Source organism: Chelonia mydas, chromosome 3 (assembly GCF_015237465.2).
Source record: "Chelonia mydas isolate rCheMyd1 chromosome 3, rCheMyd1.pri.v2, whole genome shotgun sequence".
NCBI lineage: Eukaryota > Metazoa > Chordata > Testudines > Cheloniidae > Chelonia > Chelonia mydas.
Window position 1 is genome coordinate 56,831,269 of NC_057851.1, and position 12,333 is coordinate 56,843,601.

Consider the following 12,333-nt stretch of genomic DNA (forward strand, 5'->3'; position numbering starts at 1 on the left):
AGGAGTCAATTTAAGGGACAGAATCCAGATGTTAGCTTGATTAGGCAATCATGGCCAGGGCTGAGGTTAGGATGGAAGAGCAGATCCAGTCCGCATGGGCCAGGCTAGAAAGAGAGAGATCACCACGATGTTCCCGGAGAGAGGGGATTCAGTGATACACCATAGGGATACCCATTTCAACTGACCCAAATTTTTCAGGGAGGATGGTGTGCATTTGTCTAATGGAGGTGCTGACATATGGCTACAGAGTGTGAGGGAATGGATTGTGCAAGAGTTGTGATGCCAGGTGGCATGGTTGGTTGCAGGGAGTGACCAAGCTAGTAGCTGGCACCCCCTTGTGGCTGGTTTCCAATGCAGAAAAAGGAAAAATGAACAGTTTCCAGAGGTAAAAGACCTGGGATTTGGTGATGGGCCTTGCTCTCATGGGGTAGGGTGAGATTTTTGTGGCTTTTGTGAGCCAAGCTCAGACCTTGTGGCCCTGGCAGGCTGAGGTCCACCCTTCTGCATCCTCTGTCACCCTCATAGGGGCCAGGGTTCTAGGAGTCAGAGAGAGTTGTGTCCTATGGAATAGGAGTGCACACCCCAAGTTACAGGTAATATGGTAAGGATCCTTGTAACTCCGCACTGAAACCAATTCAGTGCCTGGTATAGGGAGTATGGGTGATGGGTGGGTAGGTCCCCTCCTCCGTGCTACCATTTAATAAAAGTTGTGACTGCTGCTGAATTCCAGGCACATCTGTCCTCATTTTGCTGTTGTCTATATCAATACACTATAATCCTAAAGTGCACTGATGTAATTTTACTGAGAATTGCACTCTTTTTAGACATAGTTTCCAAGGGCCTGTATCTTCTGGATTAACTGGCCTTTTCACATTAGGACAACATGTCTTTTGAGATAATTTTTATGCAACGTTATGTCTGCATGTATATTACGCAACCCAGTAACATTGTGCAGACCTTCTAAGTCATGACACCTCATTGACTGGAGCTGCCTGGAGGACAACAATGCTATTTCACATCAACTTCCGAGATTTTGAGACTTGTTTTTGTTCGGCATTGGAATGAAACCAAAACCTGTTGAATGGTTTTGCAAAACCAGAATTGTGTCAATATGTCCCTGTTTGCATTGAAACCTGAGCTCTTCAAGTCAGGAAAAGAAATACGTCTGCATGTGTCTGTAACCTGGTGGCTAGGGCACTGGCCTGGGAGGTTAGAGATTCAAGTTCCAGCTCTGTCTGATTTAACACAGCATTTTTCACCCTTGATCACTCTGAGTCAGGCAGAGCAGGAACATGACCCTGGGTCTCCCACATCTCAGGCCAGTGCACTAATCACCAGCGTACAGAGTGCACAAGATCATTCTTCAAAAAAGGTTCTCGATTAAAGCTTCATCAAAACAGATACAGTTCTCAAAGTTTGATTTTAGCAACACAGCATATTTCAACTAATTGAAATTTTGTCTAAAATGTTCTGACCAGCTTAAATTGTGATTATAAGAATAATAGAATCATGGAAATGTGAGGCTGGAAGGGATCTTGAAAGGTCTAGTCCAACCCCATTCCACTGAGAAAGGACCAAGTGTACCTGACATGTGTTCGTCTAATCTGTTCTTAAAACTCTCCAATGACGGGGATTCCACTGCCTCCCGTGGAAGCCCATTCCAGGACTTATCTATCCTAAATCTCCCTAGCTGTAAATAAAGCCCATTACATCTTGACTTGAATTTCATCTTCTTCATTTCAGACCAGTTCTCTAATTTATCAAGGTCATTTTGAATTCTAATCCTGTCCTCTAAATTGCTAGTGACTCCTCCCAGTTTGGTATCATCTACAAATTTTATAAGCCCACTCTCCACTCCATTACTCAAGTGACAAATGACGATATTGAATAGTGATCCTGTTAGGCCTAGTTTCAGAGTAGCAGCCATGTTAGTCTGTATCTGCAAAAAGAAAAGGAGTACTTGTGGCACCTTAGAGACTAACCAATTTATTTGAGCATAAGCTTTCGTGAGCTTTATCTTGCATCCGATGGAGTGAGCTGTGGCTCACGAAAGCTTATGCTCAAATAAATTGGTTAGTCTCTAAGGTGCCACAAGTACTCCTTTTCTTTTCATGTTAGGCCTAGAAATTCCAAAGTACAGTAAAAGCTATCTGGCCCTGTACCAACCGGAAGGTCTATAAACCAGCATTTTTAATCTTCATAGAAAATCCAGTTTATAGCCCGGTACGTGTGGGATGGGCAGGCTCCCTACCTGGCTCCGCATGGCTTCCCAGAAGCCGCAACATGTCCCCGCTGCTCCTAGGTGGAGGAATGGCCATGAGGGATACGGAGTGCGGGAGAGGTGTTGGGCTGGGAGTTTGGGCATGGGAGGGGTATCCTGGCCAATAGGAGATGTGGAGCCAGTGCTCAGGGGCGAGGTGGGGGTAGCAGGGAGCCGCCTGAGGTAAGCACCCTCCCGAGCCAACACCTCACACCCCTCCATGCCCCAACCCCCTGCCACAAGTCCCCTCCCACACCTAAAGTCCCTCCCAGAACCCATACCCCGCACCTCTCCTCCCGCACCCCAACTCCCAGCCCCGTACGCACTCCCGCACCCAAACTCCCTCCCTCTTAGTTAACCGGCATTTTTCACTTACCAGCACCTCCCATTCCCACATGTGCCGGATAAAAAAGCTTTTACTGTATGTTTGGGTTTTAAAAAAATATTGTTTTGTTTTGGTTTAGTTTTCAATCTTTTTATTTATTAATTTTTTTAGTTGACATGTTGCCTACAAAAAAAATGGTATTGTATTTTTACAAACTGCAAGGTGAAGAGGGCAAATAATCAAGCAAGTCATGAATTGTTGGGTGTTGCATCTCTGAATAAAGGTGCCGGAACATTAAGAACATAAGAATGGCCACACTGGGTCAGACCAGTGACCCATCTATCCCAGTATCCTGTCTTCCAAGAGTGGCCAATGCAAACAGCTGGATCTTTATTTACATATAATAATATAATACTCCATGTTCTTTAGCCAAATCAGAAATGTATGGTGAATTATTTTTTTATTTCTTGCCTTTTATTTACAGTGACATAAGGGCCCCTATTGAGAAATTATTTACTCTTTGCATTAACTTATATATACAGGGTATCTAATATCTGAATAACAACAGACTCTTTGTATTTCACTTACATGTCATTGATATTCATCAACATGAGTCTATGTACAAAAGACTCTTTGGCATACACAGAAAGTGTTCCTATGCCAAAGAGAAAAAAGGCAAGGAATATGGAACGTGAAGGTGGCGTGAATTAGCCAAGAGATTTGATTTATAAATTAAAAAAAACAATTCTGATAAATCATGGACACAAATTAAATTACATCTTACATGGCAAAGGAGCACTGCAGAAACTGTATCTTCAGTAGGCTGAATAATAAGTAGATCACTAAACTGAAGTCCATTCCACCCACACGAAAGCTAAAGTGCTAGTCGAGTTAAAAAGCGTTGGGGAAGTGAAATCAAGCCCACCAGTGCACAGCTAGTGACTGAGGAATTAAGCAGTCTGGTCTTTGCTTCACAGCTAAAGCACCATGTCTGATTTATTAGAAGATTGCAAGGAGGCTGGGAGGAATGTGAGGCTTTCTTATTCTCTCAGCTTCATTGTGCTAGGTGCTGAGCAAGTACACATGAAGACACATTCCCTACCCTGAAGCATGGACAGACTGATTTAAGACCAGGCATAGCAAGTGGTCTTAACAAACAAATGGAGGGAATGGGAAGGAAGGATCGGGGCAACAGTTGCCAGACCACATAGTTACAGAACTAGCCTAGTGCACAATTAACTGGCTTTGAGGCATTTGATTTCTTACAAGATAATTTTTTTTTAAAATTACTGTCAGTAATGCCTATTGGTCCCTGCCTATTTGTTTATATCCCATAATCCTTTGGATTAGACCTTAGCCTATTCATGAATGATGGAAGGGCTGCCACCAGTGCCCAAGTATGTCTAATCATTGGCATGATTACTTAAATGGCACATTCTATTTCCAAAAAGGTTTGCTCATTATTTAAATTCTGTTCTTCGGCAAGCCTGCAGTTGAAGCAGATTTGGATTTCAAAAGTATTGAACTTCAAAATGTTACAAAATACTGTGCTCGTTACAAAATGTTGTGTCAGAGCTGATCTAAAGCATATATTTTAATAAAAATTGTTCTTCAGGAACAATAAAAAACCCTGAAACTAGTAGCATAAGGTACTGCAGTCAATGTTGATCTGTATTTGAATTTTCACAAAGTAACGTGGCTTGAATGTGCCATTGTACCCCAATGTTCCCAGCTGTTAGGATCAGGTGTTTCCACTCTGTGCCTGATCCAAAGAAGAAATGAGTCTGTTACAATTTTCAGATAAAAGATTTTCTCCTTTACCTCAAATTGTAGGGACTTGTTCGAGGTCCCCAGTCCAAGCTCTGCACATAACCAGGAGGGATCCTCGCTGTTTTGTCAGCCAGGGCATAAAACATTTTCACCCTCCTTCCCCTGGCAGCCAGATGAACACCAAAGACCAACCAATCAAAACATAAAATAACTACAAAACCCCCCACAACCAGCCAGTCAGTGGATCGGGGGAAATGCCATCAAATCACAATGGCACAACGGTACTGTGCCCCCTGGAAGCTGGCACTCAGGGCCACCACCTTACTTGCCCTGCCCTAGAACTGGCTCTCCTTATGACCAAGATGGTGGTTATTACACCATATTTAGGTGAATCTTTCAATGTAATTTCATCTTTACTTTGCAAAACAGAAGCTGAAGTTTACAAGCCCTTGCAGATTTACTCTAAAATATTTCAAATGCACTACCAATGTGTGGAAAACTGACAGGCAAAGGAGACTATAAAACAGGATTAACGGTTTGCTAAAAAGCATCAGCGAAAGAGTAAAACAATTAGCACGTGGTCTTTGACATAATACTGGATTAATGTCTGTGACTCATAAATAGTAAAAAAAAATTGCTTTTCAAGGATCTGTTAATTAATATAAGAAATGTCAGGGACATGTTGTTGTTGTCATATTATGCTAGTCTGATACAGCAACATGAATCTGCTCAGCTAACCAAATCATATGCCCATTAAAATCAGTGGGAGTTTCGCCATTAACTTCTTTCACATCAGGAGCTGACCCATTATGCTCATGAGAAAAAAGCAAAATGAATGTCTTTAGAGCCTGGTAAATGAAGCTAGACCTGTAATGATAAAACCCATTCTAGAGCAGAATGGTTTTTCATCACTATGAATGCTAATCTAAATATGTCAAGCTCAAACCAACTTGATTGTTTCCTGAAATGCTTTTACAATATTTCTAACAGTAGAAAGTTTACCCAGAGTTAGGAACATTCTTAAATACTTAAGATAATTGATGAAGCTTAAGGGTTACACTTTTCTGCCCAATGTATGTGGAGAATTAGTTGCAATAGCATTATTGTAGTGAGTTGAACCTAATTCTCATGATCTGTATGAAAATTCTGGGTGGAAACCAAAATGTTTGCATTTACATAAATGTCCATTGCATTTTGGTCTGTGATTTTCCTAGAATATAGGCCACTCGTTTCCTTCTGCTTAGTTAGAACATAGAAGTGTTTTAAGGTTAGATTCATTTAAATCTAGCCAAGTTGTTGTACCATTGTTGCCTATCTGACCAGGCTAAGCCACATTCAAGTTTATAAATGTATTTGTTGCATTTGTTTGTTTGAGTCTTGGTCTGAGGTGTTAAAATCTTAGAAACTGAATGGAAGAATGTGTATCTTTCATGTGCATATCAATACCCAGAAGTCTGTCTGTCTTTCTTTCCTTAATATAGCTCTGTCACAACTTTTATTGCATATGAATGTTAAGTACAAAATGAAAGGTCTATTTTCATTTACTTACACAATGAAGGTCAAAATCTTCATTGTAGAGAATGGCGGGAGGGGAGGTATGACACTGTCAGAATTTTACTTTGAAATTGTGCAGCAAGCTCTACTCTCTGGACCTATCCAGGTTTGCCGACCAATGTGAGGATAGAGATGGGACCACGGTTGCACCCTCAGTTCATGCCACCCATTGGCTGCTGCCTGCACTCTGCATCACCAATGTGGATGACACTGGAATAGGAATGGCAGAATGGTGAAGGCTTCTTGACCCTCTCCACATTCCCATATGCATGCAGGGTGTGATAGGGCATACTCCCCACACTGGCCCTGAGAGGGCTGAGTTAGGCTAAGTGGGCCCAATCAGCCAATTAGGCTGCAAATGGGGGAGACTTAGGCTGGAGGAATAACTAGAAGGAAGCTCACCTCTGAGGAGGTGGGGCTTCCATAAAGCTAGGAGGCTGGAAATAGTGAGGGAAGACAGTAGAGAAGAAGCCTGCAGTCCTACTCCTTGAGATAAGGGAGAAGGAAGGGGAGAAGAAGCACGATAGGAAGGAATCCAGGGGTGAGAGCGGTAAGGTGGTGTAGATGAAGACCTTAATTGTTCACTACACTACAGGACTGGAACCCAGTCCAGTCCTGTAGTGTAGTGAACAGTTAAGGGGTTCCCCTACAAACCACTGCAGAGTGATGTTGTTAAGGACAGTGAATATGAAGACTGCTGGAGTCACTACTGTAGTGATGTAGTCATGGTAGCGGGCGTGAGGACTGCACAACACCACTTGGACAGAAGAAACTTTGAAAAACTACCCCAGAAGGGGAACCCACTTAGTGACCTGGCCAAAGGGCTGAGTCATGAAGAGGCCACAGCAGCTCCTGGAGCGAGAGTGGGGCTGCAGACAAAGAGAGAGAGATAGAGTGCAACCACAGGAAGGGGCTTCTGCCTCACAGAGCTAATCCCCAGAATGGCCAGGTAGAAGTGCTGCCAAGAGGTGAATAGAGCACCCTGTCACATAGGGTCACATGCAATGTCACATTTTTTTGAGATATCTCTTTGTCTTGTGGAAGGCTGTGACCATAGTAAATGTTTTCCTACCACTTTAATTTTAGTCTCGTAGAAAATAACAAGAATGTAAGGGTTAATCCTAGATCAATGTATATTTCATATCATTTATCATGCACAAAGATAGACTAAGCTCATGAATCATCTGTAGAAGCAAAAGCCTTTTGGGTATGTTCTTATTATGGCTGCAGGACACATCAAATTTACATTGCAAAATAGAATTATGATGAACAGGTAAGGATGAAAAATTTAATTCTAAAGGCATTGCCAGCTATTCATTCTGATTTAGTGAATACACTACATTTCTAGCTACCAGAAATTGTTGGTGCTGTAAATGTTTAATCAACTAGACGTCGATGTAGATAAGCTGCCTCAGAAGAAGATAGGCTTTTATTTCAAGTCGTGTTGTGTTTTGGAGAAAAGAAATAGAACAGTTGTCCATGACAGTATTTCCAGTGTTGCCACCTTTGAAACGAGTGGCTAGTCAAATTTAAGAACACTGGGGATGTAGAAATTGATGGATTCTGGTATTTTCTTTGATGCAGGTTTCTTTATTTACAAAGAATGTACAAAGTTCATCAGTTTCTTAGTTTACAGCCATAGCTTCTTTGGCCAGCAGACACACAAGCTTTCAGGGCACGTCTATGCTTAAAACGCTGCATCGGTGCAGCTGCACCAATGCAGCTGTGCTACTGTAGAGCTTTAATGAAGACACTCTAAGACAACAGGTGAGAGCTCCCGCATCGGAGTAGGTAGTTAATCCACCTCCCCAAAGCCAGTAGCTATGTCGGCAGGAGAAGCTCTCCCACCAACATTGCGCTGTTTACATGGACCAATCCCAACCTCCTCCCAGCTCCATTCCTTCCTCTGGAACCATTTTTTCACTGTCTTGTGCCATCCAGATTTGTCCTTTTCTCATCTGCCTTGTCCTGCTACCATGCATATCTCCAGAGCTCCACGGTAGGCAGCTGTGGTCCTTCCTCTAAGCAGGTTTTTTTATCCCATTCCCCCCACAACACTAATAACAATGCATAGACATGCCATCGCTGGTCTCTTTTAAGAAAATAAATAACTTTTTCCAGTTAAAGAAACTGAGAAATAAAAATGTCTTTTCCCAAAAATAAAACTCAGAAAAAGGAGGACAGATAAAAAAGCAGCACACAGAGAAAACAGAAGCCAAACTTTTCCTTTGTTGAACTTTGTCATCACTGAATATAAACAGAGGTACTGGATTCCTGTCTATTTTCCCCAAAGAATATATGCATTTTTGAATACATTTGGAAGAAGCTCTAAACCAATACAACACTGCCAGCATTCCTCTTCCTTTGTGAAAGGAAGTCATGCCATTAAAAGCTCAGAAATGCCAGCTTAGAAAAGGTCAACACAAGGCATATTTTTGTAAGCCAGCAGAACATTTTTTTCATGAATAGAGCACCCCTGCAATCAAAGAGACTAGTGTTTGTCAGTGTTAAAAGCTAAAAGATCAGGCTTAAAACTAGAACTACTGCTGCAGGAAACTTAAGACCAACACTGACCTCGAAAAGATTTCTGATTTTTCCCTTTATCCAAAGAATTTGGATGTGCAAAACCTATCCAATTTAATATGTTTCGGTCAAGTGTTTTTTTCTGGGGAGGCTTAAATCTCAGTTCTTAAATCTATAGGATGATGACTTCAATTTCTTTCAGGAAATTCTCAGTCAGCAACATAGCTAATTCTCTATTAAATACTCTCCCATCACCCTGTAATTATTTATAATTTTTCTGACATTTTAAATCTTTTTCCCTTCAGCTTCTCTCATCTGTTGTACACATGGACAGACCATTTAAACAGGTATCCTAAATGCTTGGTAAGAAATATCCTGGCAAGAATGAAATAGAGATATGTTGATAAATATGTGTGCTGTTTTTAATTCTGGATGATAGTACCTTGGGATACCTTGTGTGTGTGTGTGTGTGACTCTCATAATGAGATCAGAGCATGGATAATATTCAGTCCAGATAAAACTGGGGTGATTATGTTGAGTTGCAGGAAGCAACAGAAGGATTTGGCTGAAATTATTTTGGCCTATCTGATTGAAGGATTATGTCAATCATTTGTTATTAAAGTTTGAAACGTGAGGGGCTGGCTAGATTCCCAGCTGATTTTAGACATCAGATAGATGTAGAATAATAACTTTCCCTGATTCAGGTCTTTCGGAACCCAATCAGGAGGCTGTGGCCTTTTCTTTCAGATAAGTACTTCACTCTTCTACATCCCTGCTTTTGATATCTCAAAATTAGAATGGGGCTACACTTAAAATCTATTTTGAAGCTAAAGCTAGTTCAGAATTTCTTGTTAAGTGGAGAATTTCACCATGAGCATATAACACCAGGGTTCCATGACCTTCACTGTCTGCCTGTTGGTTTCTGAGTAGAGTTCAAGATGAAAATTGAAGTGGAATTGTAAATGTGGGGAATTGTTTGACAAGGAGGGGATTTACTGCACTTAGAATGTATTTTTAAGTTATATCAAGGGTGCCCAGAGCATTTGAGTAGGTTACCATTTTAGCATTTCTATAAGTTTAACAAATAAATGGTTTGAAGCTTAGCTGCCTGAAGAATCTCCATGTGATAATGGAGTTTAAGTGATGGAGATGCTCAAATCAGGCTCCCTTGGTTTAAAATGGGTACTGATGCCAGAGGATTCTCTGTGAGGACCTCTCGAATTTGGAATTAACTCCCCCTCCTTAGTTCAAAGGAGATTGCATTTGCTGGTCTTCAGAGCATTCTGCAAAGCTCATCTTTCATAACATGCCTTTGGGGAGGGCTGAAGTATGAGGTTCTGTTTGGGAACCTGATAGATAAAAGGGTATATTTTTCTCTGTTGTCTTGCTGCCTCGTTGCTTTTTGGGGGCTGGAATTTGCTGATGCTTTGTTTTGTTGTTGTTTGTATTGCTATGAATTGTAACATATCTACAGCCTGGGACAGGCCTCTTTTGTGATATTTAGATCAAAATCAATTCCTCTCGGTGGCACTGAAGGAACTAAGACTGGTTGTTCTTTGTGACCACGGTGTTCATGCAGATAAAAATTACTAAGGGTTGGCTTTAAAAAACCCTTACGGTTACCATGACAGCCATACTTGTTTCTCCCCCACCCCCCCCCCCGGTAACATCTAATTCAGATCAAACTGTTGACCAAACCATGGATCTTGTTTTGGACTAGGATATGAGGAAGAGGAGAAGATTATGCCCTTGTATGAACCAACAATTTATTCCTCCAGTTTGAGGTTGGCACACACCTCTCCTCTGGGGAAAAAGGACCTGTTTTGATCACCTCCTCTGGTTGGTTAATAGAATCTCGTGAGTTCCAGTGGGTGCTACGGGAGACCAGAATGCTGCCTTGCCAACTGATCACTCTACTGAGGGCCTGATAGAACTTTGCAATGATACGATGTCCTCACCTATATAAACATTAATTCCTAATATCCTCTTCCCTGTCTTCATCCTCAGGAGATCTGTTAGTGGTGAAATGAGATGACAGTGGCACACTCTGTTAGAGACTGGGCCTTGGGCAGTGAGGCCTAGTGTTTGACACAGGAGCCAGGAAGAGGATCTAATCCAAAAGTCAGTGCCAGAGTCAGGAACCAGTAGCCACACCAGGTATCAGAGCTGGGACCAGGAACTAACAGCTAATTCAAGGATCAGAACTGGGATCGGGAACCAGTAGCCATGCCAAGCGTCATAGCTGGAGTCAAGAACCAAAGTCAGGGAAAGAAAGCTGGAACCAGGAGCAAGCTGAAGAAGTAAGGACTGAACGGGAGCAAGGCTGGGCAACAAGAAGAAACAGAACTAGGAGCAGGGCTGGAGCAGGAGAGGAACAAGGCAAGAAGCACCAGGCACAGTGACCATCATAGCTGCATACATGAACACATTGAACAGCCAGATAGCTGCTGATCTGCTGCTGGGCTAAAAGCCAGACAGCTGCCCTTCCTGACCAGTCAGGTGGTAAAGTCTATCAGATAGCTTGATGCAGATCAGCTGTGCTTGTTGGGCTGCCAGGAGACTAACTCTTCTGCAGGCCCTGATCCATGACACTCATTCTGAAAATCAACTGAGACAGACAGAGTTTTTGCAAGCTTATGCTGTGACTGTTGCACAATCCTCAGAGTTCCAAACACCAGAGCTGTTCCATTATGTGAACAATGAATCTGTGTTGCTTTCATCTAGTGACAGAATGAAATACATCTTACTTGTGAGTAATTAGCAAGAGCAGAAGTGTCTTCAGTTTGATGATGACATTCAGCTCATATCTCTGTCTCATTTGACATATCTGATGCGACTGTTGACTTTCCCAGTGTCTAATGGAAACAGGTGCAATTCAACCCAGACAAACGGAAAAGAACAAAACGCTGTAGCATATAGTGATTACTGCTTCCGTGAATGAAGCCCTGCTCTCTCCCATAGCAGAACTGCTCTGATTCCTCTGTATCTGGCTGATGAGGAAAAGAAAATATCAGGGATGGGAGAACTTTAATGAGGCTAAATTCCAAAATTTTATGGAGCTTTTTCACAAAGTATAATATTTAACAAACTTCTCAGGTGATTTTTTTTCATGAGTACTTATTGGGAATACAGTAAAGAGAGAGAAGGTGGGTGAGGTAATATCTTTTACTGAATAAACTTTGGTTGGCAGAAGGGACACGCTTTTGAGCTTCACAGAGTTCTTCCTCAGGGCTGGGGAACATAACAAGAGTGTTCAAGCTAAATACAAGGTGTGACGGATTGTTAAGCATCAGGGTTTCAGCTATGTTGTAGGATACTATTTAAAATGAAGTGGGCAATTAACACCTCTGAAGTCAGAGGATACAGGAAGGTAGCGGGAAGCAGGGTGTGTTACAAAGTGTTGTAATGAGCCATAAAACCAGTGTCTCTGTTAAGTCCATGGCTTTTAGTGTCCAGCAGAGTTATGAATTTAAGTTCCCAAACTCTTCTTTTGAAAGTATTGTGCAGGTTTCCTTCGAGGATGAGGACTGAGAGATCACATATGGAGTGATCACTTTGTAAAAAGTGTTTGCCCAAGAGCAACAGGGCATTTTTGTCTGTTATCATATTTCTGTGTAAGTTCCTTTGAGAATGTAGTGTCTCATACCACAGTTCACACAGGAATTTAAGGACATCATCAAGTTCTTCCCCAAACAACTCGAAGAGAAACTCTACAGTGCCATCCTACATGAATCTACCCAGGGACTTTCTAAATGCTTCTAAAGATACACAAATAGGGGAACCCAGGGATATCGATCATAACTGGTCATGGCACCTTCTGAAGAAATATCAGGATTTTAGTAAAATCATGGAGCAGGTCCCCAAGGAATCAATTTTGAAGCACTTGGAGGAGAGGAAGGTG